Below are 11,840 nucleotides of genomic sequence, written 5' to 3' on the forward strand. Positions count from 1 at the left end.
GGAATCTTGATGTTGCCTTTGGTGCTTCCCAGGCAGGTGTGCAAAAGCCTTACCTGTGTGCAATGGGGTCATGTCCTAGGTCAGAACAACATATTCACCCACAAGGTTGTCTCTGTCCGCTGAGGACCTTTCATCTCCCAGGCACTTCTCAAAGGAGGGAGGGTTTTATTAGGGTTTTTGGCCTGGGCAAGTCCCTCCTTCCCACAGAGGCCATGCATCAGTTGGGTGAAACTCTGCACTTCACAACACACTGTACTGGTGCTGTTTGTTAGGTGCTTTAGAACTTAGTTAAAGAAATACCATGAATAAGTGAGTTTGGATCCCAAGTATCCAGAGCTTTGGATCTATTGCTCTAGTGAATACACGGGCGAGCAATTATTTCAGGCAGAGGGTCACTTACCGAGTTTTGGCAAGCTGTTGAGGGCCACATAGGTAGCCCTGCCTTTGACAGGTGCCCTGCCCCTGGTTGCCATCTTGGGACTGGAAGTCCAACCTCTGACCTTTGCCACCAGAAGTCCCTCCCCTTGCCCCTGGAAGTACAGCTTTGGGGAACAGGTTTGCCATCATGGGGGGGAGGGGAATTACATACTAAAAATCAAACACCCATAATAATATGTTTTAATTTAATTACAAATATATATTTTTGTCCTGTGTTGTGTGCATTTGTGGTATATATCCAGAAGTGATTGCATATGGGGGTTTGTGGGGACACGCAGATGTGTGTATGGATGTGAATATGGGAGCCATGTAGTGCAAAGTGGTTGGCGGGTGGGCAGAAAAGTGAGGAAAGTGACGGGGAGGTGAGTGGAAGCAAGCAGGAGCATGAGGCCTGCACCAATGTCCCAGGGCCAGTGCCAGTGGGGCCCAGAGTGGGGTGGTAGGAGTGTGGGGCGTGGGCTGGCAGGGGTCTGTAGAGCCGGGCTGGGCTGCACCAGCAGGCAGAGGGGGGAGCTGACCTGCCTCCATAGAACCCTTGCCGGCTGCCCTGCTCTGAGTCCCGCCCTGTGCTGGCTCCCACATTCCCGCTCACTCACAGTGCCCCCAGGTGGAGAGCAATGCGCCACCCTAAGCCCCATGCCTCTCGCTCACCCATGGAGAATGAGTTGGTGCTCAGTGTGGGGGAAAAATGGGACCCAGCAGCAGCCAGCTGGGACTGCGGGGCCTGTGCCAGTGTCCCAGGGCCTGCACCGGTGCCAGCAGGGCCCAGAGCGGGGCAGCAGGAGCACCTCGTTCCTGCTGGCATGAGCTCTATGGAGCTGAGTCATCTCCCTCTTCTCCTTGCTGGTGCAGCCCAGCCCGATTCCACAGACCCTGCCAGCCCATGCCCTGCGCTCATACCACCCCACCAGCGCTGGCCCTGGGACATTGGTGCAGGTCCCGCATTCCTGCTCACTTCCACTGCCCCCCACCACTTGCCCACCCGCCAGCTCCCAGCTGCATGGCCAGACCACGGGGCTCAGCAGGTGCTGGCCCAGGCCCAAGGATTGGGGTGATCCCCATGGTCCTCTCCTGCCTCCCCGCACCTCTTTTTATCTGAATTTCCTGCTCCGGCACAGCCACAAACAGCCCTCTGGTCCCAGGCCAAAAGTCTCTGCTAGTCAGGGGTTTCCAGCTGGCAGGGTGGGCCCTGCTGTTGCAGGATCCTACCGGGGCTTCCCCTGGGTCCTACTGCCCCTGGCTCCTGTCATCTTTGACAGGAGCCCAGGCCAGATAAATATTAATTTTCTAAATATTTTAGGGGTCCTGTGGCCTGGATAAAATGGCTTGGTGGGCTGGATGTAACCCGCAGGCCGTATTTTGCCCACCCCTGAGTTAATAGTTCTCTGATACTAGTAAGTATTGCTCTTAATGAAATAAGCAGAGACTTTTTTGAGTGGCATGGAAAGTGTTCTGAAGACATCCCCAGCTTAAAGACCTAACCCTATTTCTATTGAAATCATAGGAAAAATTATGGTGTTGAATAATTTAACTGCATTGGGGTCCAGAATGGTTGTTTTTTGTTTGGCTTGGTTTTTGGTTTGGTTTGTTTGTAACTTCAACCAGCACTTCTCAAGGCAAAGCATAGCAGCACTAAATTTGTAAAGAAAGCATATACACTTATGTGTAATCTGGGCTTCACACAAAGTACAGAACTGGAAAAGAGTTGCTACTAGCTTACCAGAGAGATTAAAAGATCCCAGTTCTGAGGCAGGAAATGTACATATTAGTTCTGCAGCATGATGCACACGGGTGGCTCCTGTAATTTCATGCAAGCCTATTGGCTTGCAGTTCCATGTAGGCCCGAAGAGTCTCTTCTCCCCCTACCCCCCATTTCCCCTTGCATCAATGCAAGATTGGTTTCAAAGCAGAAGGGAGTGCCTCAAAACAAGGGCAAGAGTTAGAGCTAAAACTGAAGTTACTTTAATGACAATGTTTCTTTTGCTGATGTGGCTTCTATAAGGTGGGGGAAGAGTAATTGGAATGAGATCTCTCAACCTTATATTAATGTTTAATGGTACTAGACAGAATAATTTAAACCTCTGGTTTTCTATCACAAATTCTTTAGCTTACTTGAAATTCCAATTTGCTTCAGTATTGGGGCTATTTTGTCTCCAGTGTGCTCATGCCTAGCTCACTGACTTCAGTGGAGTTATCCTAGGGAGAAGTTCGGGCTTCTGTTGTATATTTTCTTTATTTTCCAGTTCAATGGCATGGCTCTGCAAGTGTCTCTGAAGTGCTTGCTGTGAGCTCAGCACTATTCTAAGTACCAGCTGAAGATGGTACCTTCCCCAAGTAGTATCCAAAGAGGATCAGACCACTGCAAGTGCATCAATGTAAGGTTAGCTTTAATTATTCCTTTCTTGGGAGCGTCATAGCTTAGTCTCCATGAGGGACCTTAGTACTGGTTGGCATATCAGAAACAGGAGGGTATGTTATGCCCTTGGGAGTGATTTGGTTTCAGAACAGAGGAGGGGTCTACTGGGATGCAATATACTTTTCCTTCAGGTCATGGGGAAGCCCCAGCAGGTTGGCTTGAATTACCCAGAGATACAGACAAAGCTCCCAACCAGGCCTACAGAAGTATTGGAACAGACAGTTGTGTTATGGCTGGGATGGATGCAGCTGGGTCTCATTAAACTGTGGAGTCCAGACAAGAGGGAGAAATAAAAAAATGAGTGACTGCCGGGGCGGGGGTGGCAGGTTGTGCCAAAGTAAATTGAGTAACACTGGGGCTTTCTGGAACACCCTTTCCTGTCTGCTGCCAAGTAGTGTGTCCCATGACTTGCACGGGTGAGGTTGACAAAGGGGGATCAAGGTCAACACAGCTAACTGAACAGCAGAGAGGCTTTTCTCCATTATCCTTATGTAATCTGTACTGAAGTATTGGGTCAAACAAGGCAAGTAAAAAAATAAACTTTCATAAGTAAAGCCTGGTATCCTGCTAGCAGACACTATATAAATTACAACTGAGAATGCAGAGCAGAAATGAGAGTGAGAAAGCAGCTTTCACCAGGCATAAGGAGGCTGCAATCTGATGGCTTTCTAGGTGCTACCGCAGTATAAATGTAGGAGTTAGCAGTAGAAACTTAGGTAAGAAATAGGGATGCTGGACACGTAGCTTGTCTGGACCTAAGTGCAAAATTTAAATGACTAAATTATAATATCAGTGCCTTTTGCATGAGAGTGTAAACTCGTGACTGAGACCACCTGAAACATAACAATACAGTTAATCCCAGCTCTGGCTTTGGTATCAAGTTTCCCCCCTTCCCCAACTAGTCTAAACTGATTATGAATAAGCTCCCCTTTCAAAGTGATTACCTCTCTCTTGTTATCACATTTCTCACCAATCTAAGTGTCTGTGCCAGTTGGATAAATATTTTGGGATCTGCCCTGTTATAACAATGACCTCTACAGTGCCTTACAATTCAGTCTAAAGTGCTCAATCCAAGTGATCAAGCCCTGCTGCAGTTCATCAAGTGGTATACATCCAGTTTAAGGTGTTGGGCTCCAGCAATCAAGCCATACTATAGTTAAGCAAATGATAAACCTCCAGAGCGATCAAGGGTTTTTGTGCACATCAGTCTCATCCACAACAACCAGAGATAGAGCCAAAAGTGTAACATTTAGAACACAACCATCAGCTTTTACAGCTCCACCCTGTCAGCTTTATCTGGACCCGGATCTTCAAACCATCCAGAAAATATGCTTTCAAGAAGCAGTATAAAGCAAGACAGAATTGCCAGCAAGGTGTATGCAGTCCAGGGAAGACCAAGAAGCCAACCTGCAACCCAGCCAACAAGTGAAGGATCCACGCTTTGAAGGCTGTACAAGAACTGCTTCCTGCCTGCATTGGGTGAAGATCTCTTTGGAGCTAAAACAATACTAGGACTAATAGCTCACTTTATATTAGGGAAGAGTCTTTTTTCTGTTATTTAGTTTTGTAGCTTGTTAGTAGTTATTAAAACTAGCCCTCCTGCTATTTATCAACTGAGTGTTGTGTCAATTCATAAAGCACTGGGTTAAAAATTCAGTTTCAGAAAACAGATGAGAGAAGGACAGACTACAAAAGCGAGCTGCTATAGAAGCAGAAAAACCACTACAATCAGCTTTTTGTTTTTCAGAACATGGAGCTGAGTCCATTGTTGGTGTAACTCAGTAAAGTCTTTGAACTGAAACCAGAACTGAATTTAACCCACTTGGAAGTGGTTCTAATTCAACATGGATTTTAGATGGGAAATGGGCCTAATACAATTTGCTGTAGAGATTCTGAACTGCTGATCAATACTAATGCTAAATAAATGTCTCACTTTAATGGGGTCAGCAGCATATTGAAGAACATTCATACGTAATGTTATTGATCAGCAACCCAAATGTCCCACAGGGAACTCTAGACAGACAGGCGCAAGACGTGATTGTGACCTGTGTAGGCCGCTCTAAACCAGGAATCATTCCAGTGATATTTCTGCCTGTCCACATTGCTACTTTCTTGCAACTCTGTTGTTTCTGACTTGATTGTCTGGAGGCTGAGGGGTTGGTGAGTGAGATGGCCTAACCCTGACCTTCTTTGATTGAGATTGGTAGAAATGTGAAAGTGAATTGAATTAAAGCTGTAATTTGACTGGCTGAAGTGTGATGCAAGGACCCATTTCTCATTTTGCAACACATGCACATGTGATGTGAGGACCATAGTAATGCTTTGTATCATGTATTCCCCTATGCAGTGTTAACAATATGGAAGTAGGATTGTGGCCCGGTGGCTTCTGAGAGAGGAGCTTGTGTTGACTTAATCCTGTTCCAAGTAATTCAGTGTCCACATTGCAGATGTCAACCTTGTTAGCATTCCTTGCAAAGAGTCCTGGGATTGAATGGGTGTGGGGAATGAAATGACCTCTGACCTCTATGGGTCATCCCTTTAAAATGGGTTTAAGAGACTTTAGAAGTTTAGCAGTCAGTGCAAGGGATGAGGAGACAAAAAGAAGGTTCCAGTCTATACAGCTGTCAATCTGGCACTTTTCATGAGCACTAAATTCTTACACACTAAAATTTTTCAGGATAAGTGTGTCAGATTTAAGTTTCCTCCCCAGATGAAATTGGGGGGGGGAGGAACCAACCTAATATGATGGACAGATTCACTACACAACCAAAGACAGATTCAGTGTAAGCTCTGAGAGCACTATACTACTTTCTGTTGAATTGCATTAATATGCATCCTTTTCCATGCACTCTGCCTATCGAGCAAATAGCCCATTGACCTTTCCAATATACTCTCTAGTTTTGATGTCTTTTGTAATTTCTATCTGTGTAGAGCCATCCTTGCCAAGCCTCACTGGAACAAACTCAAAAGATTGCTTTAAACGATGCCTAAATAATTAATTGGGCAGCCTAACTGAATACAAAAATGCTGCAGTGGCTCTATTTAGGAGGAGATAATGCTAAAACTCTGTAGCCCAAAGAAAAGGATTATTTTCTTGGTCAGTTGAGTTAGATAGTATCAGTAATTGGACGGGAAGAAGGGATAGGCCATATTTGAAATGAGAAAGGCCAGGCCTGAGAGAAGAGCAGGCTGGAAATAAGAGCTTAGAATAGAAGATGAGCTCTCTGTGGAGTCATCTTAGCACAAGTTGCAGACACTATTGCTGATGCTTTCATTACTTTAGCCCCTGGCTACAATAACAGCACCTTTTGTCTAGCCTAAAAGTAGCAGAATAGTATTTTATGCAGCTCGGGGGATGTGTTGCCAGGGAGAGCAGGCAGTGTTCTTTAGCATCTCAGATACAGAGTGAAAAAAGAGCATTGGGCTCCATGCCCAGCCTGTGCTGGCCTCAGGCCAGGAACGGGGCAGATACTTTGGGCTAAATCAGTCCCTGGTGTAACTCAGTCGAAATTGTTGCAGGATAAATTTGGCCTCCTATTTTGAAGCATATTGGAATGGAGCCAAGGCAATGGACAGGGGTCTTTGGTGAAATAAATGCAGAATGCAGTTTTCTAGTAAGTTCTGGGGCATTCCTCTAAACATTTGGGGCCAAAATCTCCTCTCATTTATCTCTTTAAGTCAGAAGGAAGTCCAACAGCTTCAGCAGTCTCTTCAGCTCTATGGTAACATAGGTGACATGGGAATTTATCTCCTTGTCTCTTAACATAGGTGGGACAGATTTCATCTGTGATAGTGCACTTCCCTCCCTTCCACTTGTGCAGATACCCAGAAGGGTTGGGGCTTGGTCAGCAGTGTGTGTTGTATGACGTATGCAGTGCATGGGGAAAACAGATGAGAGGATTCACAGAAAGATGGGAAAAACCTGTCACTGCAGCTGAATCAAACAAGGAGTGCTTGGCAGCTCTGTTCTGCAGTCCCACCGCAGGTTTTCATCACAATGTTGTTCAATAAGCTGGCTTTTGCCATGAAACTGGTGTTGGCATTTCAGTATGTGTTGTGGTTGTGCACAGTACAGTTATTTAGGAGATTTATTTTGCAATGTCAAAGTCACATACATGCACTAAATTGCTAATGAAGAGTGCAAACAGGAAGACTTGAATGACAATATCTTCAATGTACAGTCAGGGGCAGATCCGGAGTGGGGTGCAGTGGCACAGTTACCCTTTTGGATTGGAGTGCACCACAGGAACACAGGGATTTTTAAAGTTTTACTCTTCAGTTAACTATTAATATACAGTAGTACAACTTGAGTGCACAAAGTACTATTTGATAGATGGACTTTGGCTAACGATGACAAATCCTAGATTTGAACGTGTATCTATATGAAACTGAATTAACAGACTGGTGAGTAGGCATTGGAACTTGAACATTGCATGGAAGAGGTGAGTTTTTAGAAGCGTCTTGAAAGACAGGGTTTGGAAGAGTTTTCATGAATAAATGCTAAATTCTGCTGCAAAATGTTAAGTTAAGCAAAATGCACATTGAACACTGAAACCTGGCCAAAATCTGGAATTTCGGTAGGGGACAAAGCCCAAGTGCAATTAACATCAACAAAGTTGTATCCATGAGGGCCAAACTAGAAAGGTCACAAGAGAAGGTTTTGTAATGTGAAGGCAATGGGATGAGATAGTGGTAGAAATGCAAGAAGCGCAAGCAGAATTGTGAAACGCTTTGGATAAGAGGAGAACCTGGAATTCAGTGCAGAATAAGGAATGAAGAAGGTTCTATCCTTCTTCCTTCCAAATCCACAAGCCTTGCATGTGATATTTTGTAGCTGTGAAGTGATGAGCCTATATGCATCACAGGATAGCTGGTGCAAGGAGGAAGGGTGAGGAGAACGTGTGGAGGAAAGAAAAATTGTGTTTAAGTTGTATGCAGTCTGAAGAGCAGGTCGGAGATTAAGGGACCATTTGGAAGAGAGATGAGAATACAGTATGAGAGAGACTTTGGTGGATGAGATGTAGTTTTAAGAGTCATCAGCGTAGAGGTGGTATCTGAAGATACAGAAATGGATTTGGTAACCAAGGCAAAATTTGGGCGTGTGGGCAGAATGAAAAATTCTACCTCACTTGCAGATAGACTCTTTGTTCACTAGCTTGGCTGCCCCTTCTCTCTGGTCCAAGGGGGAAAGAATTCCCTGTTTCTCAAGTCAATCTTCTACGGAGTCCCCTATAAGAGTAATTGCTACCTACAAAGCAATTAGGGGGTTTGGCACCAACACCCACCAGAATTGTTTAACTAACAGAGGAACAGAGACAGGCATCCCTGACCTACAGGCTTCCTGGAGCCAGCTGAGTAAATAGACATGCTTGCTGGCTGAGCAAGGAAAATAGGACTCCAGAACAGCCTTGGATGGAAGAGAAAGTGGTGTCATTTAATTTAGCGTTTCTCAACAAGAGCAATAGGAAGAGATGGTAGTGTCAACAAGCCATGATCTGCTGGTTACACCAGTCCAGTCCAGTATGGGTGCAGGCATACAGCACAACTGCTATGGAGTAATTTACCACCGTTTTACTCCTACAGTAAATGTATTCCAAAGCAAAGAGCAGCCATTTGACTAGCTCTTTTGAGATAGATGCCTCAGGTGCTATTGCAGAGCTTGGCTACTAGATGGCAGTGGCTCCTCTTTTCATTGAGCTATCTAGGAAGAAATTGACGGAGTAACACATGACACATTCCAAGGAGTAACTTTCCAATGGTGTGAAGTTAGTTGATTATTTTACAAAGAATAACAATAAGCTGAATTTGAGTGATTCACTATATAGCAGAGTTGTGTCACACATTTGCTCCATTTTTACTACATAATAGTCAATTTACTATATGGTAACTGTCACGTGCCTGTGTTCTATTATTATTTAATTATTGCTATACTACAAACAGTGTAGCAGTGTCATGAGGCTTCAGTTGGGGATTCTGGTGCTAGGAACAGTGTGAGCACATAACAAAAATAGTGCCTTCCCCACAGAGTTTACACTGCCAGCTCACTCTATTTCTTTGAATTCCCGTTGTTAGTGCAAAAAAAGGGTAAAGTACACATCTCAGAAGAAAAATGGGAACTCCTGCATGGTCATGGACTTGTTACAGTTACGAATTCTGGTGTTACAGGTGAGGCAGGTCCCAGGAACATGATCTGCTTACATGGTCTTTGTGGTAGAAATATGCTGGAGAAGCAGAAGATTCCATACATCTGTCTGTTTCTGTTGTGCCTGCATATGTACATAGTAAGGGGAGGCATTGGCTAGCTTTACTGAATCTCTGACTTCTCCTGCCAAGTGCCCCAGTTACTCCTGTTATCACTAATACACCAGCTCCATCTTGTGACCAGAAATGGCATCTTTCTCTAAGCAATTCTAATTCCATTTTGTGGCTTGTTTTCTGACATCAGAGGGTGACAGTAGTTGCATGTTCCTGTTTGTTCTCATCTGACCTCCATTGTTTTAAACCCTGAATAACAAGGGCAGAGGTGACAGTGGGACAACCTGGGCCTGCCTTATTTTAGCTGTGTAATGTAAATTACCCCAGGATTGGGAGAAATCTACCAAGGCTACTTAAATTACAATAGTATTAACCTGCTGCATGTCCAGGCCCAGGGAAAGGCAGTCCCCACCCTTAAAAACTTCTGTTTCCTAAAACTTCAATCAAGATGCTTCTTATTCTTCCCCTTTTCCAGGTATACAGGGCATGCTCAGTGCAAGGGGTAGGGCAGAGGGGGGATGAGATCTAATCTCAAGCATGTCCACCTGCTCCAGTTCTGCATACCTCAGATCTGGAAATGAAATGATGAAACCATTCTTGGGGTTCCCCTGCTGCTGCTCTTCATCTTTGCTTCCAGTGGGCTTGAGAGCTGCAGTGGAGGGATTCCCTCCAGATACCCTTACTACCTCCTTTTTTTGTTTTTTCATGTGTGGTGCTGATGGCTAGAAAAAGGTATTTAGAAGTTTGCTTTTTGGAATTTGTTTACAGGTAAAGTAGATATTACATTAGGATAATGATCCAGGGCAACAGCAAGGGTTAATTGATTTCTAAAAGTCTTTTGTGACAAAGTTTCTTCAAGGTCCATTGTGTCTGAAACAGACAAACAGCAAGCAGACACACAGGCTGGGAAATGGAAGACATGTACCACACTGTTCCATAACAGAGAGAAGGAACTCTGCAGCATGGGCACCAGGTCACAGTGCCCAAGTGCAGAGCCTTTGGGATTTCCGGTTTGGGGAAATGGACCAAATTAGGAGACGGGTAAAGCCCAAATGAGGATGTGTGCATGTGTTGGATTTATGAAACAAAGGAATATGCTGACAGGACAAAAAGTGAACAGTATGACAACCACAGGTAGACCAATCAATGATGCCCAAAGATAAAGAGTCATCAGAGAGAAAAAATAATACAGAAGGAGGGATTTTAGAGCAGCAGAGGGTCCCCAAGAAGGGAACCCAAAGCCATCATAAACAGGGGGCACACTACCAGCCTGTTTCACCCACCCCACTATGGGGTGGGCCTCAGCCTTGCACCTCCAGGCTGCTGACATCTGACATTTGAGAATCTCAGAGTGAAGCTTGTGTACTGACCAGACATACCATGACTCTGTGAAACCTGGGACTGGTAGATATAGAATTGTTTGCATTATTCTTATCTGCTATCACTGTGTATCAATAAAATTTGCCTATTATCAAATGGAGAGGTCATGGTCAGTCTGAGGGTTTGGGTCCACCTGGAACAAGGTATCATAAATCCAGTGCCAACAGTGCAGGGTTAGGTGGACAGGACATACTCAAGAGCAGGGTCTCTGAGGGCACAAGAGAAACTGTGTAAATGTTTCCCCAAACCTCTTTTTATATGAGGTGTTTATACAATTCTTTCTTTCTGCTTTATTCTCTGGAATGTCTCCATCTCTAACGGAGCCATCTTGAAGTATAGATAAACCATAAATGGAGCCAGCACTCATGGTCACCTGTTATAGGCAGTTCTCCTAACTACACAGAAATGTTATCTGTTTTCTGTCCCAGCACCTCTCTGTCACTGCTAGCCTGAGCAGGCATCTTTCCTGAACTCCTAGATCATTGTCCTGAAATGATATTGCAAAATCAGAGCTCCCTACTCTTAATGAGACATTTTTTCTCTTTCTCTCTGCAACACCTCACTTTTCTGCAGTCTCCCCCTGCTGAATACTTATTGTTCATTGAATCAAGCTGTGCAATCCTCCCACTTGAGGTCCTTATGGCATTTCCCATAGGACTGGTTAGCAGTCTCTGTGCTCAGGGTGTTGAGTACTCACTGTGTTACCTGAAAATGTAAGGAAAGGAGTTGAATAACAAAAGGAGGTCCATTTGCCTTGAATTAATGCATTTTGGTGCCTGCAGACTAGGAAATTAAGGCCAGTATATGAAATAGAGTCCTTTCTCTGTGGTGTTTTATTGTTTGCTTATAGAACCTACACAGTTTAATGTGCTGGAGCTGAGATGCCTTAACAATGGTACCCTGCTGAAAAGCCAAGAGCAGCACAGCTTTTTCTACCAACCACAGCAAAAAAACATGGATTATATTTAACTAGTAACAATTTCAAATTAAGCAGGGACTTAGGCAAACTATTTTTAAATTGTCTTATGGTCACATGACTCTCAGACCTGGGGTTATAACTGTGATGAAATCACAGAAGTTGTCAGCACCTCATTAGCCAGGAGGCAAGTGTAGGTTCTGTTGATTAAAGAGGCGGTAGGGGAGACATTATGGAAGTCTGAGACAGACTGGGGGAAGAATCATTCACTGGGACAACCATTCTTGGTTAGAATAAATGCAAACATTTTAGTTAGACAAGGTTCTTTGCATGAATCTGATATCTTTTATTAGACCAACTTAAATAGTTGGAAAACAATTATTAAGCAAGGTTTTGGGTTCAAAAACCCTTTGTCAGGCTAAGGAAGTTTCAGCA

The sequence above is a fragment of the Gavialis gangeticus genome, unplaced genomic scaffold (genome assembly GCF_001723915.1).
Source record: "Gavialis gangeticus isolate Ggan-Ray unplaced genomic scaffold, GavGan_comp1, whole genome shotgun sequence".
Classification (NCBI taxonomy): Eukaryota; Metazoa; Chordata; order Crocodylia; family Gavialidae; genus Gavialis; species Gavialis gangeticus.